The 25,069-nt window shown below is 45.4% G+C and overlaps 1 protein-coding gene across 2 annotated transcripts in view; it reads left to right on the top strand.

The window, feature by feature from the left end:
* The first annotated feature begins 17,892 nt into the window (after positions 1 to 17,892).
* ZFAND6 (zinc finger AN1-type containing 6) overlaps positions 17,893 to 25,069 on the top strand; it is a 64,407-nt gene continuing 57,230 nt past the window's right edge. The window contains exon 1 of one of the 2 annotated variants that reach the window (XM_041751789.1): positions 17,893 to 18,032. The gene's annotated coding sequence lies outside the window, so the exon portion shown is untranslated. The remainder of the gene's footprint in view (positions 18,033 to 25,069) is intronic. The other variant, XM_041751792.1, reaches the window with a different exon arrangement.

The following is a 25,069-nucleotide window of genomic DNA, read 5'->3' as shown; positions in this document are numbered from 1 at the left end:
AGACAGATGGGGACCTGTGACCTATAGATTCTAAAATGTTTTCTGTTTGGGCTTCATATTACTCAGGGCTCTCCAGAGAAGCAGACCCAACAGGGTGTAAGAGTGGGTGTGTGGGTAGAGAGACAGTGTGTGCAAGAGACAAAGATATTTATTGAATACATTGGCTTCTGTAATTATGGAGGCTGGTAAATTCCAAATCTGCAGAGTAGGGTGGCAGGTTGGAGCCCCAGGGAAGAGCCTATGTGGCAGTTCAAGTCCCAAGACATCTGCTCAAGAATTCCCTCCCGCTCAGGGGAGGTCTGTCTTTGTTGTATTCAGGCCTTCAATTCATTAGATGGGGCCTACCCACATTACTAAGGCCAATCTGCTTTACTCAAAACATTTAAAGCTTTAAATCCAAATATTCAAAGCAATATAAATGTTACTGTCACCCAGAAACATCTTCACAGGGTAATAATGTTTGTAATGTTTGACCAACTATCTGAGCTCCATGGCTCGACCCAGTGGACACATAAAATTAACCATCCGGGCTTTTGTCAGAACCCGGTACTGGAGCAGGCCCAGAGTCACACCCTCTCCAAACCAGAAGACGTGCCGGCCTGGGCCCATGAGACAATTTTGGAGAAGACATCTCTGTACTGCGCTCAAGGTGGGCATGATTATGGGGGTAAAGAGGAGAAAGCACAGCCACTGGTGATGGTAAAGCTGGGGGCATCCCTCCATGACCCAGCTGACCCTTCCGGGGGAGAGTCCACCCTGACTGTGCTGACTCCCAGTGTGGACATAGCCTTGATTTAGGACACAATTCCACAGGCACTGCTGTCCTTTGTCTCTGGAAATGGCCCTTTCAGGCTGAGTCAGGGCAGGCGGACCTGTCTCGCTAGATGGCAAGCCAAGGCCCAGACCAGTGAGCTGACTCACTGGCCAGGGAGCCGGGGGTTGGTGGGTGGCATCTCCCAGTTCCCAGCTGGAGTCAGAGCTCACTGCAGGGTGACCAGCTACCCAATTCTTCTGGGTCCGAGGGGTTTCCTCGGAGGCAGCACTTTAGGTGTAAAACCAGGAAGCTCCTGGTGGAACTGGCCGTCCTGTTTCATCTCCTCTGGAAGTCTGACCTTGATGGTCACGCTAGCACCAAATAGAATAGGATAACCAGGATCGCAGGCCACATGTGAGCCTCCCCACGGGCAGTGACCTGTGCTCGCTCCATGCAGCTTGGAGAGGTGAGGAGCAAGGAGCCCTGGGTCCTGGCTGCAGGGGGCTGGTCCCTGGTGGCACCCCGTGTGGCGCAAATCCATGCTTGGCTGTGAGCATCTCCATCTCTAAAAGTACCATCTCTGAGCACACCTCACATACTATTAAGAAAACTGAGGGGGGCCTGGGTGGCTCAGTCTGATGGACATCCGACTCTTGATTTCAGCTCAGGTCATGATCTCAGGGTCATGAGATGGAGACCCACGTCTAGCTGCATCCTCAGTGAGGAGTCCTCTTCTCTCCTTCTGCCCCTCCCTCCCCTGCTCGCACATGCGCTTTCTTTATCTAAAATAAATAGATCTTTTAAAAAATTTGAAAAGATTACACTTTCTCCTAGCATCAGAGTAATAATCATTCATAATCTTAAACATGGAAAATTCAGAAGAGGAAGAAAAATATTTAACATCCAATTTCCACTAAGTTCTAGTTCTTCTCAGATTTGTTTTCCATGCACAAAGTTATTTACTTTCATCAACCAGTGACCATACTATACCGTTTTATTTTTTCTTTAACATTTTGGTTTTTAAAAAATTCCTTTTCAGATTTTAAAGTACAAGGTCATTAGTAAAAATATGAAAAATACATGAAAAAAAAACCTATAGTAATCCTCCTCCATAATCCTGTGACTCAGAGACAACTATTAAATGTGTGGTACATGATATTCCCATCTATTTTCCTAGGCATGCAGCTGTATATGTAATATAAATACATATAATTTATGTCTCTGTTTATATACAATTTAGCTTTCTTTTTTTTAAAAGATTTTATTTATTTATTCATGAGAGACATAGAGAGAGAGGCAGAGACATAAGCAGAGGGAGAAGCAGGCTCCCTGCGGGGAGCCCGATGCAGGACTGGATTCCAGGACCCTGGGATCACCACCTGAGCTGAAGGCAGACACTTAACCACTGAGCCACCCAAGCGTCCCTACAATTTAGTTTTTATTTTTATTTATTTATTTTTAAAGATTTTATTTATTTATTCATGAAAGACACACACAGAGAGAGAAAGAGAGTCAGAGACAAGGACAAAGAGAGAAGCAGGCTCCATGCAGGGAGGCTGATATGGGACTCAATCCCAGGACTCCAGGATCACACCCTGGGCAAGGCAGACACTCAACCGCTGAGCCACCCAGGCGTCCCCCTACAATTTAGTTTTTAATACAAAATTAACATCTAGTCATTATAAAAAAAAATAACTTGAACACTGCAAAGGAAGTTTCCTCTTACCGCTCAAAGCCACCTCTTGGGGATGACAAACACTACATGATAATTTGGTATCTATCCTTTCAGGCGTTTATCGTATGTAAATGTATACATATGTCTGTATTTTTAACACAAATATGACCTTAACAGACTGCTATTCTGGGACTTGCCTTTTTCACTTAATATATTACTAGCACGTTTTCATATTCATAGAACTTTCTTTTTTGCTTTCTTCACGGAACATTCGAAGGGGAGCTTGCAGACTCTATAAAGTACAGTATTCCACTGAGTGACTCCAGATGTTGAAGTTCATGTTGGCATTAATTTGTTGTTAATTAAGAATCATTCTGACTCTTCTAAAAAAATTTTAAGATATTTATTTATTTGAGAGAGAAAGAGCGAGCGTGCACGCACAAGCAGGGAGAGGGGCAGAGGGAGAGGGAGAAGCAGGCTTCTGAGCAAGAAGCCCCATGTGGCAGGGGATACCACTTGACCCCAACACCCCAGGATCATGACCTGATCCAAAGGCAGATGCTTAACCCACTGAGCCACCCAGGAGCCCCGATTCTTTTTTTTTTTTCTTCAAGATTTAAGAGTGGAGGAAAGCACAAGGACTTGATTGTATTCAATTGCTACATAGCAACCCAAACAATGGCCATATCCTCATTTGGTTAGGTGTTTCCTATTGATGGCTATTGAGGTGGTTTCCATTTGTTTCTCTATATCTATCATCTGCCCGTCATCTATCAGCTAGCTGCCTGTTGTTATTACAAACTGTATTACTTCTATTACTTTTTTGTGTATTTCTTGACTACACAACATAGTTACTGGGACAGAAGTAGGTCAATTTTAAATTACTATTGCAAGGGCGCCTGGGGGGCTCAGTTGGTTGAGCAAATGACTCTTGGTTTCTGCTCAGATCACGATCTCAGGGGTCTTGGGGTTGAGCCCTGCGTTGGGCTGGAGAGTCTGCTTGAGATCCTCTCTCTCCCCCTCTGCCCCTTCTCTCTCTCTCTCTCTCTCTCTCTCTCTCTCTCTCTCTCTCAAATAAAATCTTTAAAAACACACAGGGCACCTGGGTGGCTCAGTGGTTGAGCATCTTCCTTCAGCTCAGGGCCTGTTCCTGGGGTCCCAGGATTGAATCCCACATCGGGCTCCCGGCAGGGACCCTGTTTCTCTCACTGCCTGTGTCTCTGCCTCTCTCTCTGTGTCTCTGGTAAATAATAAATAAAATCTTTAAAAACAAGCAAACATATTGCACTCTTGTATTTTTAAGCCTCAAACTGAGTGACTCAGAGTCCCTGATTCACTCTGTCCTTTCCAATGTTTAAGTAATTTAAGTATCACTAAAGCAATTTTCTCATTTCAGAGCAAGACATGGTGTCTCACTGTTGTTTTGCTTACTAGCAGGGTGGAACATGTTTACCACTCTGCCTGCCAAGTACGTTTAGCTTGCTTGTTAATTGTCCCTCCTGGATTATCTATTGCACAAGACCATCAGATTTCGGCCATGACCGAGGGAGAGAGCATGCACAACTACTGCTTATGGACCATTTATCTTTGTGAAAGACCCTGCGCTCGAGCATTTTGCATATATCATTTTTCATGTCCTCAACCTAATGAAGAAAATAATAGGATCTCCACTTTAAAGAGAAGGCGTGGGAGCCTGGATGACGTCCACCGCTTGCCCCAGATCGCTCGTCTGGTTGAGAGAAGAGCCGAGCCCAGTGCCCGACGCCGGCGTTCTAACCACGGGCTGTTGGTTCCCCGCCACAGGGGTCTCCCATCTGTACCCGTCCCTGATTCATCGGCTGGTTCGTTCACCTGACAAACATTTATCGAGGGCAAGCACATAGCTGTCTGGTACCCAGTCCCTGGTGGGGTTGCCAGGTGCTACTGATAAGCCCGACCCCCAAAACGTGGAGTGCAGGCTGTGCTCCGCACTGATAAGAGCTGGGAGGGGGGAGCTCTTTCTAGAACTTGTATGAGGAGGTGAATGCAAGAGGCCACAGTGACAGGAGCCACAGCCTTTGATAGAAGAGGATCACTCTGTGATGCAGCACAGCTAGACCCAAGAATAAGCACTCTGGCCGCAGGCTCCTTCTCCCTCCCACCTCCTACCCCCCCTCCCAAGGGCCAACCACAACTGGAGGCAGGACAAGGATGCTCACAGAGGCCTCTCGGGGGAGAGAAAGGCTGTGCAGAGGGGCAAACAGGAAAACACCCAGCATCTGCCTCCATCAGCAATGGCAATGGCTGGTCATCCACCGTCTTGCTCACTGAGTAGCCAGTAGGGAGGCCCAGCTGAGGCAGGCCACTGCTGCATGGGAGCCTTTAGGAGAGAACACAGGTTTTGACAGGTGTCTGAGGGTCGAGAGGGGTTTCCTTTTTCAAGAAAAGTTTGATTTTATAGTACTTTGGGATTTATAGAAAAGGCATGAAGACAGCGTGGGGAGATCCTACAGACTCCACGCCCACTTCTCCCAACTAGGAACATCTTATGGTCCATGTGTCCTGATCAGTGAGCCAAACTCACACACCCATTACTAACTGTAGCTCCTAGTTGATTTGTCCTCAGTCCTTAATGTCCTTCAGCCATTCCCAAAGTCCACCCCCGAAACCACGTTGTATTCAGGTACTGTGCATCCTCCTCCACACACTTTCTCAGAGATGCACTAAAAGAAGTAGAATTCTGAAAATACACATGGGAGGAGTCTCTTGGAGGAGAGATAAACCAAAGTGGGAATCAGTGTGGGACCCGTGCACACAGAAAGGCACGGCTCAGAGGCAAGTTCGCAGTCCTAAAGGTTTCTATATCAGAGAGATTACAAGGAAACATATCCACTGTATGATTTGGGGGAAGGGGGAGCAGTCCTCATGAAACTATTAGGAAGACAATAATTAAGTTCAAATATTTAAATCAATTGGAAGCTATAAAAAAAAAGTAGAATTGATAAATAGATGCAAGATCATATGCTTCAAAAATGATAAAAAAAACAAACAATCCAGGGCACCTGGGTGGCTCAGTCAGTGAAGCATCTGCCTTTGGTTCAGGTCATGATCCAGGGTCCTGTGATTGAGTCCTATGTCAGCTTCCTGCTCAGCGGCGAGTCTGCTTCTTCCTTGTCCTCTCCCACTGTGATCTCTCTCGTTCTTACTCTCTCTCAAAATAAAATAAATTTTAAAATTCTTACTAAAAAAAAAAAGACAATCCTGTGGACTCTAGTTTAAGAGCCTAGCCTAGCAATTACCACAAGGATGTAGAAAAGGAACACACAGGTGGGTTTAGGAGAGTGCTAGGTTCAGAGAACAGTTGGCTTGACTATCACAGTATTGTTAGGACATCCTGCCTAGATGAGGCCAGTGGGTGCCCCCCAAAGCTTCATAGGGCAGCAGTCCCCATCCTGATGTGGTTACATCAGGTCTCCATCTTGCATCTCCGAATACCGCTTTTGTCATCAGATTCATTTCTCACAGACAGACTCACATTAGCCAAGGACACAAGACTGATGTTTAAATCCAGGCACCAATTTATAAGTTAAAACTAAGAAATATGACTGAGGCCGGAAGAGAGCCCAGTCATATTAACTCATAACAAAGGAAGTCAGATAAATGGAGCATGAATAATCAGAATGGCCTCATAAAGAATGTAAACTGGATAAACACTTTCATCCTCTGATAAAAATGGGCTTGCCAGCTAGGGCAGCAGGGATGGAATTCAGCAGCTGAAGTAGCCTGTCCCCTGAGCAGTCTGAGGGTTCCATCTGTGAGTCTCCTCTCTCTTCTGTGGTACCCAATCCTCCCCAACTCGTGAGGGACACACACTTACTTCAGACGTCAGTGTGCTGGAAAAGGCTAACCACACTCATCAAAGGCCACTGGCCCACCTTCTAACTGTGGGATCCATGGATATAGGCCCGTGGGCCATAGACAGGACGGGCCTAGGATGTACAAGAATTTCCTAACCTGGACAGAAAACCTGACATACAGTCAGTCAATGCAGTTTTCCAAGGAGAGTCTGTGGCCTCCATGAGGCCCATAAACCGCTGTCAGTGACTGTGGGCTGTCAGCAGCTCCATGATGGTCCGTGGGACTGGGGTTTGCAGCTGGATTCTCAGCAGGCAATTTCCCATCTTAGTGTGGGGAGGTGGTGAGACTCACAGTACCAGCATATGCTCACACATTTGAAAATCTCAATGAAACAGACCATTTAAAAAAAATGTATCAAAGTTGATGAAACCTGGCACAAAATACCTGAACAGACCAGTGGGTCAAGCAGAGAGTGAGAGAGCACCCAGGAATCCTGTTGGAAAGTCTCTCTCTCTCTCTCTCTCTCTCTCTCTCTCTCACACACACACACACACACACACACACACACACGAAAGTGTGTGTTCAGGAGACTGTGAGCATCGTAGAGAGGACTAGAAAGTAGGAGCACACAGACTTTCAGAATGGCCCGTGGGTCCAAGGAGCCAGGCAGCAGGTGCTCCTGCACCTGATCATCTCACAGCAGGTGGACCCTGGACCCCAGAGAGGAGTGGAGGAAGGGGTGCTTTGATCCCCCTGCCTCCTGGCTGCTGCCCCTGGGGGATGTTTGGATATCAGCCCCATCACTAAGCAGATCTTGCACAGGGGAAGAGGAGATAGGACACGTGGGTAGGACTGGTCACTGTGGATGCTGACCACCAAGTGTCTGCTGCTCGCTCTGGACTTACCCTCTCTCTGACAGTAAGTATTCTTTGGGCCACCAAGTGAGTCCTCCAGAGTCAGCACAGAAGGGAGCACGTGGGAGAACCTTTACGATGGGCAGGATGGGAGTTTAGACCCATTTAATGGAAGCCAATTTGAAACCACTGATGGATTGGGCTAGATCATGTAGATAAAGATGAAAACAGAGAGTAAGAAAAAAAAACAGTGGCGGATCCCTGGGTGGCTCAGCGGTTTAGCGCCTGCCTTCGGCCTAGGGCGTGATCCTGGAGACCCGGGGTCAAGTCCCACATCGGGCTCCCTGCATGGAGCCTGCTTCTCCCTCTGCCTGTGTCTCTGCCTCTCTCTCTCTCTCTCACTCTCTGGGTCTCTCATGAATCAGTAAATAAAATCTTTTAAAAAAAATCAGTGTAAGTAGCCTATTAATCTGCTACTTTACAACCACAGATCAATTATGAACATGATCTTAGCAATGGTCCTCACAAATGGGGGCAATTCAGCCATACAATTCAACAGCCATTTCTAAGAAATACTACACAGAAACGTACAAGCCATTTCCTTAGCATCATCTTTTTTAAAAAGGTATTTATTCGAAATAAATCACCATTTGCCAGAAATTAGTCCAAACTGTCATCTGTTGTCAATATTAATTAATTTGGTGTGGGCAATTCTGGCTGCAGACGGTAAGACATAAAATAAGAAGTACATAGATTGTAAAGGAAGATGGAAAATACTGTTTTGATCAAAAAGCAATCAACTGAAAAATTATTAAAGACTATTTTAAAAGATCAGGTAAGTGGTTAGATGTAAAATGAGATATATAGAATTAAGTAGCAGTTATAATACATTACCAATGACCAGTTTGAAGATATAAGAAAAAGACAGAACTTTGCCCACAGTATCAACAAAGCATAAAATACCTAATGAATTATTAGTGAAAAATACTATGATTGTGTACCCTCTCTTTAATATTTCACTGTTTTTTTTTTTTTAACCATGATTGTGTTTCTTTGAAAACTGTTTATTGAAAGAACTTTTTACAAAAAGAAACCAACACAAGAGATCCAACTGTATGCTGAAATCCCAAGTTTGCAACCCTTTTTCTTGGCTCTTTGTATACAAAGATGCTGCTTAGTGTGGTCTGCTCTTCATTTTCTCTCGTGTCCGTTTTCCTGGTCTCTTATTTGATCCTTTCTTTCCAGGCCTCTTGAGGCCCTTGCCATGAGCTGTCTTGGCCCGGAAGCTGGATACATCATCGTAGCTCTCACGAGTGTTCCACTTGGAGCCTTTCTTCTTTCCACCAAAACCAAACTTCTGGTTTTTATAGCGTCGCTTAGCACTGGGCCCCTTCTTCATCTGCTGGCTTTTTGCTCCTTCCTTTGTTTTCCGTGCAACGGGTTTCTGATCCCCCTCAAGAAAATCCAGTTTATCAGAAAAGCCTTTCTGATATTTCTTAATGGCATTCATCCTATGTGTTTTCTCTCGCTGCCTCTTCCGAAGAACCTCTGTTTGCACCTTCTTCCCATATTTCCTAAGTGCTCGCAGTTGCTTCGCCTTTTCAGACTTCTCCATGGCTGCCTGTTTAGCCTGCAGCTTCTGTCGAATCTTCTGCATCTGCTGATCAGACGTGGCCATCTCTGCAAAATAGTCAGTGGGCCTCTTGGTAGGAACTTTGAGCTGATGGAGGCGGGGTAATACCGCCAGCACCGCAGCCTGGGCCTGCTGGTAGAAGCTCATCTCCCGCTTGAAGTCGTCTTCTGGATCAACAGCTTTCTGATCCTTGGTCTGGGGTGTTGACTGAGGTCCACCGACTTCCGGCACGGGACCCAGGGTCACATCGAGCCTTTCAACCCACTCCAGATCCCGCTTGAACTCAGCCAAACACTGCTTCAGGCCACTCACGTCGTTCACAGCCTTCTTCGGCCCCTCTAGCACGACGTTGAGGCCTGGCTTCAGGAGGCCTCGGGAAAACACATCCTGCAACTCTCGGTCCGTGACCAGAGAATCCTCAGATTCCGAGTCCGAACCCGGAAGCAAACTATGTTGAGAGCCTTTTTTTAGGACAATAAATTATTTTTTAATTTATTTTTTATTTATTTTATTTTTTGTTTTTCAATGACTTTATGAGAGAGAAAAAAGGAAAGAAAGAGGAGGGGGGAGGGATGTAGTGAGAGAGGGAGGGGGAGAGAGTATTTTTTTAATCTAAAATGAATACACTTTTTCTTGTCTTATAAATAAAACAATTAAAATGGGTATTGACATGATCAACTTTAACAAGATATAACCAGGAATATATTTTTATTTTAAGATTTTTTTTGTAGTTTCAAATTTTATTTATTTTTATTTAAAGATTTTATTCATTTATTCATGAGAGACACAGAGAAAGAGAGAGACAGAGAGAGGCAGAGATTAGCTGAGCCACCCAGGGATCCCCTCAACTTTTTTTTTTTAAGATTTTATTTATTTATTCATGTGAGAATACAGAGAGAGAGAGGCAGAGACATAGGCAGAGAGAGAAGCAGGCTCCATGCAGGGAGCGGGATGTGGGACTCGATCTCAGAACTCCAGGATCATGCCCTGGGCCAAATGTAGGTGCCAAACCGCTGAGCCACCCACGCGTTCCCCCCTCAACTTATTTTTTTTTTACACCCAATTGAATTAATCTCTTTATTGCATATTGCTTTTTTAAAAAAGATGTACAGGGCAGCCCGGGTGGCTCGGCAGTTTAGCACTGCCTTCAGCCCAGGGCATGATCCTGGAGACCCCAGATCGAGTCCCACATCAGGCTCCCTGCATGGAGCCTACTTCTCCCTCTGCCTGTGTCTCTGCCTCTCTCATTCTCTCTGTGTCTCTATGAATAAATAAATAAAATCTTAAAAAAAAAGTTGTACAGTCTCATAATACATACAACATTTTCTTGGTACTATAACAACAGTCGTGCACCTAAAGACTAAGTGGTTCCAACTACTAAGCTAGTAAGATACAAGACATATAATTAAGTTTACGAATTACAATGCTTTCTTTTTGGCATTAATTTACAAAAACAAACAAAAAACTTTAAAATACACACCCAAGAGAGAAAAGTGGCTACTTACACCAGCACCAATCTAAAAAGTAGATTTTTTTTTCAACAATGGCACATGGAATTTTTTTTTTTTATTGGAGTTCAATTTGCCAACATACAGCATAACAGCCAGCGTTCATCCCACCGAGTGCACCCTCAGGGCCCACCACCCAGTCCCCCCAACCCTCCGCCACCTCCCTTTCCACTACCCCTTGTTCGTTTCCCAGTTAGGTGTCTCATGTTTTGTCACCCTCACTGATATTTTCACTCATTTTCTCTCCTTTCCCCTTATTCCCTTTCACTAATTTTTATATTCCCCAAATGAATGAGACCATATAGTTTTTGTCCTTCTCTGACTGACTTATTTCACTCAGCATAATACCCTCCAGTTCCATCCACGTTGAAGCAAATGGTGGGTATTTGTCGTTTCTAATGGCTGAGGAATATTCCATTGTATACATAAACCACATCTTCTTTATCCATTCATCTTTCGATGGACACCGAGGCTCCTTCCACAGTTTGGCTATTGTGGACATTGCTGCTAGAAACATCGGGGTGCAGGTGTTTCAGCATTTCACTACATCTGTATCTTTGGGGTAGATCCCCAGCAGTGCAATTGCTGGGTCGTAGGGCAGGTCTATTTTTAACTCTTTGAGGAACCTCCACACAGTTTTCCAGAGTGGCTGCACCAGTTCACATTCCCACCAACAGTGCAAGAGGGTTGGTTCCCCTTTTCTCCACATCCTCTCCAACATTTTTTGTTTCCTGCCTTGTGAATTTTCACCATTCTCACTGGTGTGAGGTGGTATCTCATTGTGGTTTTGGTTTGTATTTCCCTGATGGCCAGTGATGCAGAGCATTTTCTCATGTGCTTGTTTGGCCATGTCTTACCTGCACAAAACTTTTGGGGAAAAGAAACCCAAAACGGAAATGGTGAAGGAGGACTACCAGGATGGCTGTATCAAAATGAGGAGGATTACAAAGGGCAAGAGGGACATGCTACATGAACTTGCTCCTTTATGCGACACTCCACCCACTTGTCCATTCCTTAAACTGTAAAACAAAGCCATTTTCAAAATACAGTTCTAAAACTGAGCCAGACCAAATTTCTCCTGCTACAAATAGAAAAGAAGATAGAGGCACTTCTGTTAAGGAATAGACATATCCATCGGCATCTCCCATTCCTCATCTCCAAGCCTTTTTGAGCAGAGTCTTTGCACCTTTAACCGGGTGTATTGGCAGACCTTGGTAACTAGGGGCTGGGGGCACAACTTCTGCTGGGAGTTTATGACTATTTTATTTGCCAGAGTCATTTACTTCCATAAAATGGGTAGAAAGTCTCTAAGTTTGCAATGATGCCCCCCTCAACTTTTTATTTAAATTCCAGTTGGTTAATATGTAGTGTAATAACAAGTCTCAGGTGTAGAATTTAGTGGTTCATCACGTACATACAACACCCAGTGCTCATTATAAATGTCTTTTTTAATACCCATCACCAATTTAACACATCCTCTCACCCATATTCCCTTCAGCAGCCCTCAGTTTGTTCTTTTTCTAAAAAAATATTTTTTTAATTGAAGTTTGATTTGCCAACATATAGTATACCACCCAGTGCTCATCCCATCCAGTGCCCCTCTCAGTGCCGGTCACCCAGTCACTCCATCCCCCTGGCTACCTCTCTTCCACTATTCCTTATTTGGTTTCCAGAGCTAGGAATCTCTCATGTTTTGTCACCCTCTCTCATTTTTCCCACTCATTTTCCCTCCTTTCTCTTATAATCCCTTTCACTATTTCTTATATTCCCCGTATGAGTGAACCATATAATGATTGTCCTCCAGTTGACTTCCTTCACTCAACACAATACCCTCCAGTTCCATCCACGTCAAAGCAAATGGTAGGTATTTGTCCTTTCTAATGTCGAGAGTCTTTTTTAAGCTAAATAAATGAAAAAGAAAAACCTCAGCAGACCTCTTGATGGGCCATCCAAATTCTCTGAAGACACACATTTCTTTCCCTGCTCCCCCAAACTGTTTTAGGCATATGGAATCCCAGTTAAAAGCCTAGCAGAAGAAAAAAAAAACCCTGGCAGGAGGGACACCTGGGCAGCTCAGCGGTTGAGTGTCTTCTTCGCTCAGGTCGTGATCCAGGGGTCCTGGAATCTAGTTCCGCATCCAGCACCCCACAGGGAGCCTGCTTCTCCCTCTGCCTGTGTCTCTGCCTCTATCTCTGTGTTTCTCATGAGTAAATAAATAAAATCTTAAAAAGAAAAACCTGGCAGGATATTTCTTGGCAACTGACAAAATTATTCCAAAGTTAACACGGAGGCATGAACAGATCAGAATTTTCAACAAAATTCAGAAGGAAAAAAAAGTAGATGGAAGGACAGACTCCATTAGACCCTAAAACTTCTTCTGAGGCCATGGTGTTATCACACCACAGGTCTTCATTAAAACCAGACATATGGCTGAAGCAGAGCAACAGTATTAGCGGAAAAACCCAGATCTAAAATCTATTATACAGGGGCAGCCTGGGTGGCTCAGTGGTTTGAGCACCTGCCTTCGGCCCAGGGTGTGATCCTGGAGTCCTGGGATCGAGTCCCACGTCAGGCTCCCTGTATGGAGCCTGCTTCTCCCTCTGCCTGTGTCTCTGCCTCTCTCTCTATCATGAATAAATAAATTTTTTTAAAAAAAGATTTAAAATCTATTATACAGATTTAAAGCAAGAAGTTAGTATACGATAAAGGAGACCTCCAACAAAACCAGGAGGAAGGGGAGGATTCAAACATTTGTCAGGGTCCTTGGTTAGTGATTTGGAAATGGATCAATTTACAACCCACATCTTGTTCCAATACGGAAAAAACAAAAAACAAAAACTCAACCTAAACATCAGATAAAGAACTTTCTGTTCTAATTAGAGAGGAAGCAAACAGACTAAAAAGTTTTCCATTCAACAGGGTAAGTTCTAGTGCAGAAGGAGGCATAAAGTGTGTGACTACACATAAAGAGGAGTCCTAACTTTGCCTATAGGAGTCAAGAAAGCCTTCAGCATGGAGCAGGCATTTATAGTGGGTTTTGGGGGATGAGTAGGAGTTTGGTGGGGATAAGCAGAGTGCACACACAAGAGTAAGGTCATAAAAGGGCTGATGAATGAATGTAGGAATGTTAGTAGATGGGCAGCAGCATGTCCATGGAGTTAAGGGATCTGCTGGCCTGGGCCAGTTGGGAGAACAACTCTGGGTGGTTGTCAAGTATGATCCATGGACCCCTGGGGGTCCCTGAAACCCTCTGAGAGGGTCTGTGAGCTCAAACTGTTTTCACTATAATACTATGTCATCATTTGCCTTTTTCTTTTGAGTGTACAGTGGGGTTTTGCAGAGGCTATGTGATGTGTGATACTCCAACAGAGAGAATGCAGAAACAAATATGAGAATCAGACTGCCTTCTGTACACAACTGTAGCATGGTATCACTCTTCTTACTGATTCATACTCTGGAAAATATAATTTTTATTTGGGAATGTTAACATGTAAGAGGGTTGTTATTACTATTTTTTAATGAGTTAATGTTTACTTTTAAAACACCTCATTTTTAATTTCTAATGCTGTACATATTGATAGAGGTAACCCACATAAAAGTTATTTGGGGTCCTCAATTTTTGAATATAAGAGGGTCCTGAGACTAAATCCTTTGGCTTAGATTCTGATGAAAAGTCATCAGAAGAACCACTACGGCTAGTCTGTGAGAAGTTTTTCTGAGGGTACTTCCTCCCCTATTGCTTGGAGCCTCAGGGTCTGGTCTGGTTCTGGCAGGTCCCCACTGAGGTTAGAAGGTGGTGGGACCTGGAGATGGTGTTGAAAAGGTGGGTGGATTAACATGGCCACAAATTCTCTGCAAGTTCCTTGCTTTAAAAAGTAGCATCCGTTTCCCTACTCCTTGATCTGGGTTAGTCTCTGTGATCATTAGAACAAGGCAAGTGGCATCCAAGCTCACACCCTTTGTATCTCCAAAACCTCCATGCTATGAGACCCAACTGAACAGGCATACAGCTCAACAGTTCCCAGCAGCTTCTCCATGAGAGAGTACAGGCAAGACCAGCAGATCTGCCCAGCCCGGCCGCACAATCATGAGAAATAGTAAATCATTGTTTTAAGTCACTAAGTTGGAGATGGTTTTTCAGAGTGATAGATCTTTTGTAGAGCTGGGGACCAATTAGCCAGACTCAAATGCAGAAGTTCATATTTTATCTCCTATAAATACTGCCAGGGTTCTCAATTTGGCATGACTGAAATTCAGGGCTGACAATTCTTTGTTGGCTTGGCAGAGGGGGGGGGGGGGGGGGGGTTGTGCACTGCAGTATTCTAGCAGCATCCCTAGTGTCACTAAGTGATAGCTACACCCCCCCCCCAAGTTGTAACCACCAAAAATGTCTCCATACATTGCCAAATGTCCCCTGGGGAACGAAGTCACCCCTGGTTTAGAACCATTGTTTTAGGCAAATGATTCTGAGAATAAAAATCACCTGGGGGCTTATTAAAAATAGATGCCCAGGCTCATCCCCTAGAGATTCTGATTCACTGTGTCCAGATCACGGACCTGCAATCTGAATTTTTAAAATGCTGCAGGGTACTCTTATTGGAGGAGTCTGAGAGTTGTTCCAGGAGGAATGGGGAGCCCACAGATGTCTGACCTGCTCAATTTGTGTTTCAGGACGATCATTCAGGAAGTAGCTGGAGGACTACCTGGGTGGGGTGCAGAGACAGGAATTGTATTGGAGGCTATTACCTAAATTCAGGTAAGAAATAATAAGCGGGTGTACAGGGCAGTGTGGGGGGTGTATTTCATAGATATTTCTAAGGCCGAATCAGTTAAATTTGTGACTAATTGGATGTTGGGAAAGGGAAGACTTAATTAAAAGGATGAGGCAAAATTAAAAACTTCTAGGCTTCAAATGATATCAGCAAGCAAGTGAAAAGAGAGGACCCACACATGAGAGAAAATATTTGCAAATTATATATCTGATAAGGGACTTGTGTTCAGAATATGTAAAGAACTCTCACAACCAAAAATTAAAAAGACAAAGAACCCAATTTAGAAATGAGCAGAGGATCTGAATAGACATTTCTCCAAGGAAGAGCCACAAAAGAGCCAATAAGCACATGAAAAGACACTCAAGGTCATTAGCCATCAGGGAGAGGCAAATCCCAACCATTTCACTCTCATGAAGGTGGGCTCTAATCCAGAAGACAGCCCTTAACAGGTATTGCCAAGGGTATGGAGAAAGTGGAATCCTCACTCCTTGCTGGTGGGAATGTAAAATAGCAAATCTCCTTTGGAAAAGCAGTCCAGCAGTTCAAATAGTGACAAGCAGAAGCACCACATGGCCCAGCAATTACACACCTAGGTACAGACCCTAGAGAAGTGAAAATGTATGTGCCCACTAACTCTTGTAGATAAATGTTCATAGCATTATCTACCCAGCTCACCTGCCCTGCGGCCCTCTAATTGGGTCTCAGTCTGGAACGCTCTTCTCCCAGTTATCCATAGGACTATATCCTCACCTCTTGTAATTCTGTTCAAATCTCACCTTCCCAATGATGCCTATGCTGAACACCGTGTTTAATACTAAAACTTCCCCCCTTCCTCGACCCTGCTCTACATTTTCTTCTTCTTTTTTTTAAGGTTTTATTAATTTATTCATGAGAGACATGGAGAGAGAGAGGCAGAGACACAGGCAGAGGGAGAAGCAGGCTCCATGCAGGGAGTCTGATGTGGGACTCAATCCTGGGCTAAACCGCTGAGCCACCCAGGGATTCCCTATATTTTCTTCTCTCTATACCTCTTACCATCTTCTAATTCACAACACAGATACTTATTACATGTGTCACCCATTAGAACAAAAAATGAATGAAGGCAGGCATCTTCGTCTTATCCACTGTTTCCCATACTAATAGAAAACCAAGACCCAGGGAGGTTGTGAGTATTGCTAACTGTCAAAAATGTATCTGAGTAGGGATGTGAACCGTGGCCAAAATCCTAAAATTCCATATAGTTCTACTATCTAGTGACAAGAGGACAGTGAATAGTTGAGAGAAATCCCCAGTCTGCAAAATTATTCCTAGTACTAGCAGAACCCACCAGATTGCTATAATCCACCATTCCTTCCCTTCCGATAATTCTTTTCATGCTATAATGGCTTCTCATTTCCCACCAAGTAAAGTCAAATACTCAGTTTGGCTGTAAAGACTTGTAACACTTGACCCTAAAACTATCTGTAGTCTCCAAGTTAACCTGGTCTCCATGATCAGACATGAGATCCCTGGGCAAAACCCCCTTCTCTTGGGCTAACCCACTGTGTGTGTGTCTGTTTTTAAAATTAAAAATGAATGCCTGTTACAAACACCCTTTGAATACCTTTCCATCCTGTGCAAACTGTCCCCCTCCTATTGCTGACGACACACTCAACTCTACACTGCATATTCCTCACCTCACAACACATCACTGTTCTTCAAACCTGGAATTCCATCTTCTGGCCTCTTTAGGAGGACAGGAAAATGCTGCTTTCCTATGCACTCTCCAGTGCCAAAAGCCAGTGCAACCTCCTCCTTGAAGGCTCCTTTCTGGCCTGAATCTTCTCAACTGTTAGGCAGTTCTTATCCCCAAGCCCTATTTGCAAAAGACCTACTCTCTACACTTCCAGTTCCACCAAAATCCCTCTCCACTGGGGTTAGGACACTAAGCTAGTGACTTCAAGCCTAAAATGTAAAGGGGAACCAAAAAGCTCAGTAATCAAGATAAGTAAGATCCTCAGACTTTAGTTTTTTTGCACATTAATGCAAAATATCCACGGTGAGTAAAATAAAATGTCCCATCTGGAAACATACGGGACCTTTGAGGCTCCTACCTTTCGGTCCCACCCTCTCTTAAGGTCGGACTTAATGTCCTCGAACTGGTCTTGGGCCTCCCGCGCGCGCTGCACGTGAGCAGGAAGGCTGAGCTGCTCTGGGGGCACCGTTCCTATATCGCTCCGCTGGGCAGGGGTCTCGGGAGGGCGCGTGGCAGGTGTGCACAGCAGGTGTGCACGCATGTGTGCATGGCACTGTGTGCATGCAGTGGTGTGTAAGCAGCTGTGCACGGCACGGTGTGCACGGGCTCAACGCTGCACGCACGTATGCACGGCACGGTGTGTCTGCAGGTGTGCACGCGCTCCCGGCTGCAGGCTGGGGCTCGGGACCCCGCGGCGGGGCGCCCCCGCAGCTCGACCCCCTGCGCTCTCCAGGGTGCGCGTGGGGCCGGCTAGGAGTGCCTTCGCGGACCCCTGGCAGGTGGAGCACCGGCTTCCCCGCGCCACGCCCCGCGAGGCAGCGGAGGTCCCGCCCCCACCGCCCCCCGCACGAGGTTGCAGCTCTGGCGCGCGCCCAGCCCAGGAAGCGCCCGCGGGGCGGCAAGGGCGGGGGAGGGCTCCTCGCTTGCGGCCCCGCCCCCGCACGGGGCTCCGGCCAATCAGCGCGCGCCGCGGGCCCCGGCCCCGCCCCCCGCGTGCCCGCCCCGCGGCCCCGCCCGGCCGGTAATAATTAGGTGGCGGGCGGGGCGCCGCGTCAGCGCCGGGCGCCGGCCAATCGCGGAGCGCGGGCGCCGCCGCGTCACAGGCCGAACAACCAAACAGAAAAGTTTAATAAACAGCGGACGGAGGGCCGGCGGCGGCGGCGGCGGGGCCGGAGCGAGCGGGGGTTCGGCGGCCTCACCTGTCCCCACTCTCCGGCGGCGACCGGCGGCGGGCAGCGCGGCGGGCGGGGAGGGCCGCCGCCAGGTGAGCAGCGGGGCGGGGGGCGGGGGCCGGCGCTCCCTTCCCCCACCGGCTGAGGCTCCCGGGGCGGAAGCCAGGGCGGGGGGCAGGGCGGGCCGGGGGTCCGCGAGCAGTTGGTGGGAGGGGGTGGGCCGCGTGGAGCGGGCGTGCACCTGCTGCGGCCGGGGCGGCGGGCGGTCCCTCCTGTCACGGCCCGTTCCTGCGGCCCCGGGGTGCGGGGCGGGGCGTTCCGAGCGGCGGCGGGGCGGGTCCGGGGGTCCCGAGCGGCCCCAGGGCGGGGCGGGTCCGGGGGTCCCGAGGGCCCGGGGGGCGGGGTAGGCGTTGGGGAGAGCGGTGGCCCCGGGCGGCCCCGGTGGGGGTGGGCGTGGCAGGGGGTCCCGAGCGCCCCCTCTGCTGCAGCCGCACCTCCCGGGCCGTGCGGGGGGCGGAGCGCCGGGGAGGGGGCGCCCCGGGACCCGGTGCGCGCTGGAAGTTGTGGGGCGGTCGGTGCCCCACGGTGCGCTGGCCGTGAGGCCCTGAGACAGGGTTCCGGTAGGAGTTTGCTTTTCCCGAGGCTGGGCGGGGAGTCACAGGCCAGAACTTTAGGGGAAAATGCTTTTTCCGCAAAAGTTGCGCATTTAGGTTTATGCAACAGGTTGTGTCTCAGCTGTTCCTTGCACGTTTTACGCCGTAGTCCGGGCGGGCAGGGGGGCCGGGGGCACCTGAGGAGGGGTGGGGCGGAGCGGGGACCGTGCCCTGGGACTGTGGGTCCGCGGACGCCTTCCCTGCGGGCGGTTGGTCGTGAAGCCTCCTTTCGCAGGGCGAGCGACTCGGGGCCCCAGGGGCGCACTCGACCTAGGTGGTAGGACGGGAGAGGGACCGGCCAGGAACCCGCACCTGCTGGCCGGTGGCCTGCCTGTCCTGTGCCCTCCTCCCTGGCAGGTCAGGCCCGCCCGTAGTGTGTTCATCGCGGTTTCCTCACCCGGTTCGTGTGTCTACCACGTGCTGTCGGGCCTTTCTCCGCAGCTTTGTAGGGTCAGCGGGGCCCTGCTCACAGCCCGCCGTCGTGGGCCCCTGGAAGTCACGGCACCTTGTTTGGCGTCAGCACCTGGCTCCCGCTGCGCACCTGCAGACGGTGTAGCCCGTACTCAGGAGTGGAGGGCGTGGGGGGAGCCGAGGGCCTTTGTCACGGAGGATCCGGAGCCGGAGGACTACTTCCGAGTTTTGAACATGTGAATGAGAAACCGAGATCCCCTCCGTGTGTGTGTATGATGGACCTCCTCTGGAATCACCGGGGAGCAGTCAGGCTGTTTGCTACCTACTTTTTCAATGCTAAAGTAATATAAGTACAAAAACCACTTGATTGTGTGTAAAGTAAGTCACCGTGTGTGCTGGCCACTCTGTGTCACCTCTGGCCACTCACCTAAGGCTCTCTTCTCCCTTAGCACGTCCTGTAGGAGAAACCTGCCCTAATCGTCCTTCCAGCTCTGCACCGTGGGCCGAGGGAAGCCCCATCCGATGGCAGGGCCTCTTAAGGAACAGGATTGGGACGGAGGTGCTCTCTGTGCAGTGATGTTGACCGTGTCCTCGGGGGCACTCTGGGAGGACTGTGCTGGCCGGTAGGATAGGCTCACCACACATTGAGGGACTTGACTTCCTTAGCCTTGGGTGTGTGCCCTGAAGGAATACTTCTAAGGCCATGTGTTATTTACCACGCTCAGCAACGCACTGACAGAGTAGGAGCGGTATTAATTTCCGGAAAGTGGTGTGTAAGTAATAGGAGTTTATATATAGCTTCAAATAAGTTGTCTTTAAAGGCACAGGAGTAGAGGTGCTTTGTTGTTGTTGTAACCAGCCTGTGTAGCTTGAGCTTGCTGACAAATAGGGTGTTTTTTTGTTTGTTTGTTTGTTTGGTTTTTTTTGTTTTGTTTTGTTTTTTTGTAGGGCTGTTTTATTTATCCTGTTGAAAAGCTTTTTTAAAAAAAAGTCATTTTTGTATTAAGGGCAATGTGTTTTTGGTGTCTTTCCTCCCCTAGCTTTCAGAAGGAATAGAAAGTTACAAAGAATATATAACCGTTGCTAAAGTTTTGACAGGTATACCCCTAGTCTGTGTGTGTATATTCTACACAATTGGAAGTGGGATTCTGAACAATACTGGGTTGCGTCTACTTTCAAAGCTTATCCCAAATGCAGTCCATCTCAGCGCCTTTGTTGTACACAGGACAGTAACAGTAGTCATCTAACTGGTGTCCCTGCTTCAGTTCTGGATCTCCTGTGGGGGAACCATCATTTAAATATGTAAGGTGGAGAGGCTCAACATCCTCCAATGACTTTTCAATACACAAAATAAAATCGAAACTCTTTACTATGGCACCTATACCCCAGACCAGCAATCTCTCATGGAAATAGTATGGGAGCCACGTAAGTAATTTAAAGTTTTCTGATAGCCCGGGGCGCCTGTGTAGCTCAGTGGTTAAGCATCTGACTCTTGATTTTGGCTCAGGTCAGAACCTCAGGGTTGTGAGATGGAGCCCTGTGTAGGGCTCCGTGCTCAGCGGGGAGTCTGCTAGAGGTTCTCTCCCTCTGCCTCCCTGTCTGCACTCCCTACTGCTTGCTCTTGCTCATAAATAAATAAATAAATAAATAAAATCTTGAAATAAATAAATCTTTAAAATTTTCTGATAGCCACGTTAAAAAGAGAAACAGGTGAGATATATTTTACTTATCCCAAGATACTATGATTTTAATAAGTAATTAGCATAAGAAATTATTAATAGGATATTTTACTAAACTTTTCAGACTGTCTTCAAAATCCACTGTATATTTTCCATGTAAAGTGCATGGGGGACTGGCCTCGTTTCAAGTGCTGATTAGCCAGCCACACATGACTTGTAGCTGTGGGTTGACTATCCAGCCTTGCCAACTTTCCCCGATTCATGCACCTCCAGCTATACTGGTCTTCTTGGGATTCTTCAGCATGCCACGCTTACTTCCTTAAAATTGTTGTGTTTTTCTGCCTGGCACACTTCAATCTTGTATCTGCTCAAATGTCACTGCTTCAGGCATGCCTCCACACACCATGTTCCCTGACTATATGACTCTGCATCATGTCCTTATGGAACCTGTCATCCGAGGTGGTTTTGGTTATTGTCTGTCACTTGAGGGCAGAAGTTAGGACTCTAAGGTACACAAGCATTTCATCTTACTGTGATTAGTCGCCTGTCCTGTGGGGCTTGTTGCTTTGTCCTTTTGTCACTGGAGAGAGTGGTAAGGAGCTAAGTCTCCACATATTCCTCATTTCTTTGGGATTCAGTCTGTCTTACAATGGCTGAGTCAAAGCACCTGAATTTTTTTTTGTGTCTTCTTATAAATATTGCCAAATCTTATTGTAAAATTTTGCTGAGATTATAATATAAAGTTGACTGAACCAGTATAAAGTTTGATGAAAAATGTGAGAGTACAAATTTTCTCTGTATCTTTGCCAACACTTGAGTATTTTCTTTCCTGCCTGCCTTCTTCATAAGACTATATATTTCATAGAATAACTATGATGACAAATGGAGAGAAAGGTATTATGTCTTCTAATTTGTTTTTGCTTATTTGGAGTGATGTTCTATGTTCAAAATACCCTTTTTATTCTTTTATATAATTAGAATAGCAATCCTTTGTCACATCCCACAGATATTTTCCCTGGCTCTTCGTTTGCCTTTTACTTGCTTATGGTATTTTGTTTTTTTAACTTCAAAGAGTTTTTACCTTTTAAGAAATTTAAGTTAGTAGTTTCTTTTTATGGCTCCTACTTCACTCTCATGTTTAATGGGTACTCCTGCCCAGATAACTCTTCTAGTTCTTCTGTGGTTTCATTCTCATACGTATCTCTCTCTGTTTATCTGGGATTTGTTTTGATAGTATAAGTCAAGAGAAATAACTTCTTTATTTTTCATTAATAGTTATTTTAGCCTGATTAACAAAAATCTTGTTGCCTTGAAATAAAACTGCCTTCATTATATACTAAAAGCATATATATACTTGGTTCTTTTTACCTTTTATACAGTGTTCATAATTTGATGCTAGTGCATTGTTTTAGTAACTGGGAATAATGTGTTTTCGTTTTGTCTCCCTCCCTTTTCCTCCCCAAGTTTTTGACTGTTGCTTTGTTCTCCAGTTTTTTAGTTGATTCCTTAGAGTCTGCAGGTGGTTTGGGGTTTTGAAATTTTAAATTAAGTTACTGTATTTCTACACTTTGTTTTATTTTCTATGATAAAAATATTTTGTGCCATTAAATTTTCCTTTGCGTGTAGTTTAGCTATGTTCCTTAAATGTTGATGTGTAAAAATATCTGTATTTAGTGACTCTTCCATCGTCACTGCAGTTGCTCCTCGCTGCCTGTACTTTGTGCCCAGTGCTGAGGCCTTCACCCAGTTCAGAACCTCTGGGAAAGCTACGCTATTCATAGACCGATGAATAAGGAGTTTTCAGATGTTGACCAGTGCTAGCAAGGAAAGAAATTGGGTGTGCCAGCAGAGATTGGAAGGTGCTAACTCCACGTCCTAAGAATGTCTCTGTGAGGATGTAACATTTAGGAAGATTAATGGTGGAACCAAGGTTTGTTTGGGGAGTTTCTTTGGTTTCCCTATCTATCAGAACATTAAAACATAGTAACAGGGGCACACTGAATTTCTTTTGCAAGATTTTTTTTGTAAAAATTGCCTTGTAAACAGTTATGAGCCCATAGCTTGTCCTGTAGAAAATTTGCAACTGTGATTGTGAGTTCTGAGATCAAGAGTCAGCTGGGGGAGTGCTGGCTCGAACAGGAGAGCTTGGCTTGATTCAGGATGCGCCAGAGGAGTGGAGCGACTGGGGCTCCCTGAGGGAGCATTGTGGGGCCAGCCAGACTTCTTGGGGAGACAGTCCTTCCTTAATGCTGGCAAAAGAGGTTAAGCCTCTGTTGGCTGTATTTATTCATTTCATATTGGACATTTTTTTCTGCTGTAAACACTTGTAATAACTGCAATTCATTAAGTGTGTGTAATTTGTTTTACTGTCTGTTTCTTCCCTTGAGCTGTTATTTCCAAGCTAGTAGATAGCCACTTGTCACTATTTGAATGCATTAAAATTAAGTAATATTAAAAATTCAGTTCCTCAGTCATACTAGTAACGTACCAGTTGCTCAGTAGCCACATGTGGCTAGGGGTTGTTGTACTGGACAGCAGAGATATAAATTTAAGTAGCCAGTGGCTGTTGAAATATCACAAATCTGAATGATGCCGTAAATATGAAATAGGGACTGGATTTCTACTGCAAAAAAAATCTCAATTTTAAAAATGATTACATATCGAAGTAATGCTATTTTATGTGTATTGTGTTAAGTCAAATATATTACTACAATTGATTTAACTATTTTAATATTGTAATGTGGCTATGAGAACACTGAAAATTGCCCATGTTCCCATGACATCCCTTGTGGTCTGACTCTAGACCTTAAGTCTCCACAGTGTGAGGGACAGTCTACCATGATGTGCACTGCTACTAGTGGTGCCCAGCACATAGTAGGTGTTCTCAACCTTTGATGAGTTAAGAAGCTTTTCTTTTAACTTTGAACATTACTGTGTGATCATCAGAGGATGTTACTTACCTGTTCAACTTATGCTTTTCAAAACCGTTAATTTTCTGTGACTATAATTTTTAAAAATTTTCCATGACTGTTGAAAAACGCAGCTTTTCTTTGGATAGCTGTATAAAAAATTAATCTTACTAAATAATTAGAGTGGATGATTTATCTTTTCAAATTTTATTTATTTTTTTTTAGCTTAGGCTGCTAAGGAGAGAGGAAGGAACTTAGAATCTGCCTATCTGTTTTCCATCACTTTTCTATGTCCCACAGTTTACTTAGATCAGCGGTGGTGTTACTTGGCACATGAAAATTAATGGCTCTTAGTAATTAAGCATTGAGAATGCTTTTTCCTTTACATATACTTTTGTCTCAATATTGTGACTCCTGTTCCTTTTTAATTTACATTTGTTGGTGACCTTGCTTATCCCTGTAGATCTAAAATAGTTTATCATCTTATAGAAAGATACCTCAACTGGGTTTAGTTTATGCTTTCCATGGTTCAATTCCTGAATATTTCCTTTGTGTTTAGTATTTTGCTGAGTGGGCCAGTAGCCCTCTCCCAGTGCTCACCTTGTGTTGTTTTCCCTTCATGAAATTGGAAGACCCACGACAGGAGTTGGAGACTCAAATACATGCCTCACTTTTGTAAGCAATGTGTATTTGTCAGGGAAATATTGTTCTAAATGATTTTCTTTTTCTCCATTAGATAGTGATTTTGAGACCATATCTTTAGGGACCCAGTCATGCTTCGTGAATGTCAAGCTGGGCCTTTTATCAACTACTGCCTAGACCCACCTGTTAGCACCCAGGGATGATGCCAAGGATTAATTTTTGTTGTATGAAGAATAGTTTGACCTCCTCTCTCAGTCCTTTAAAATCCGGAGGACATTTTCACCCTGCTCTGTACCTACTGAAAGTTACTCTTGATGGTCTAGGTACTTAATTCCTTATGCAGGGTCTTTTTAAAATGAGATGAGACCAGTTGTTCTGGCTTATCTTCTCCATTGTTAGTCGATAGGTTTGAGAAAGCTTCTGAGCTCCTCCCCCACCAAGAATATACAGTACATCCTTTGAATCCTTGATGTTCAAAAAGTGATATTGTCACATGCAATCAGGAAGCCTTGGAGCATTTGCAGGCTCCGTGTTCCTATGAAGCAATATTGTTTTCAAATAATCTCAGTTGTGATATTACTTTACTTTTATTTATTTTTGCTGTTTTATTCTGCTACAGACTTAGAAGTGGAATAAAATCCGCGTATATAAAATGACATTTATCACCATGAAGTTCTTTCAAGTAGATCCTAGAGACCTTTGAATGGTCTGGTATAATCATATTTGTATTTCTTTTTTGGTTATAGATTGAGGGTGGTCCTGGTGTTATGTAATATGTGTCTGTTTTATACAAATAATTGACTCTGAAGTGAAAAATTGATAATGGAGCAAAAGT

The sequence above is a fragment of the Vulpes lagopus genome, chromosome 4, assembly GCF_018345385.1.
Source record: "Vulpes lagopus strain Blue_001 chromosome 4, ASM1834538v1, whole genome shotgun sequence".
Lineage (NCBI taxonomy): Eukaryota > Metazoa > Chordata > Mammalia > Carnivora > Canidae > Vulpes > Vulpes lagopus.
Note: the sequence above shows the minus strand (reverse complement) of the source record. Positions and strands in the feature narration are given on the sequence as shown.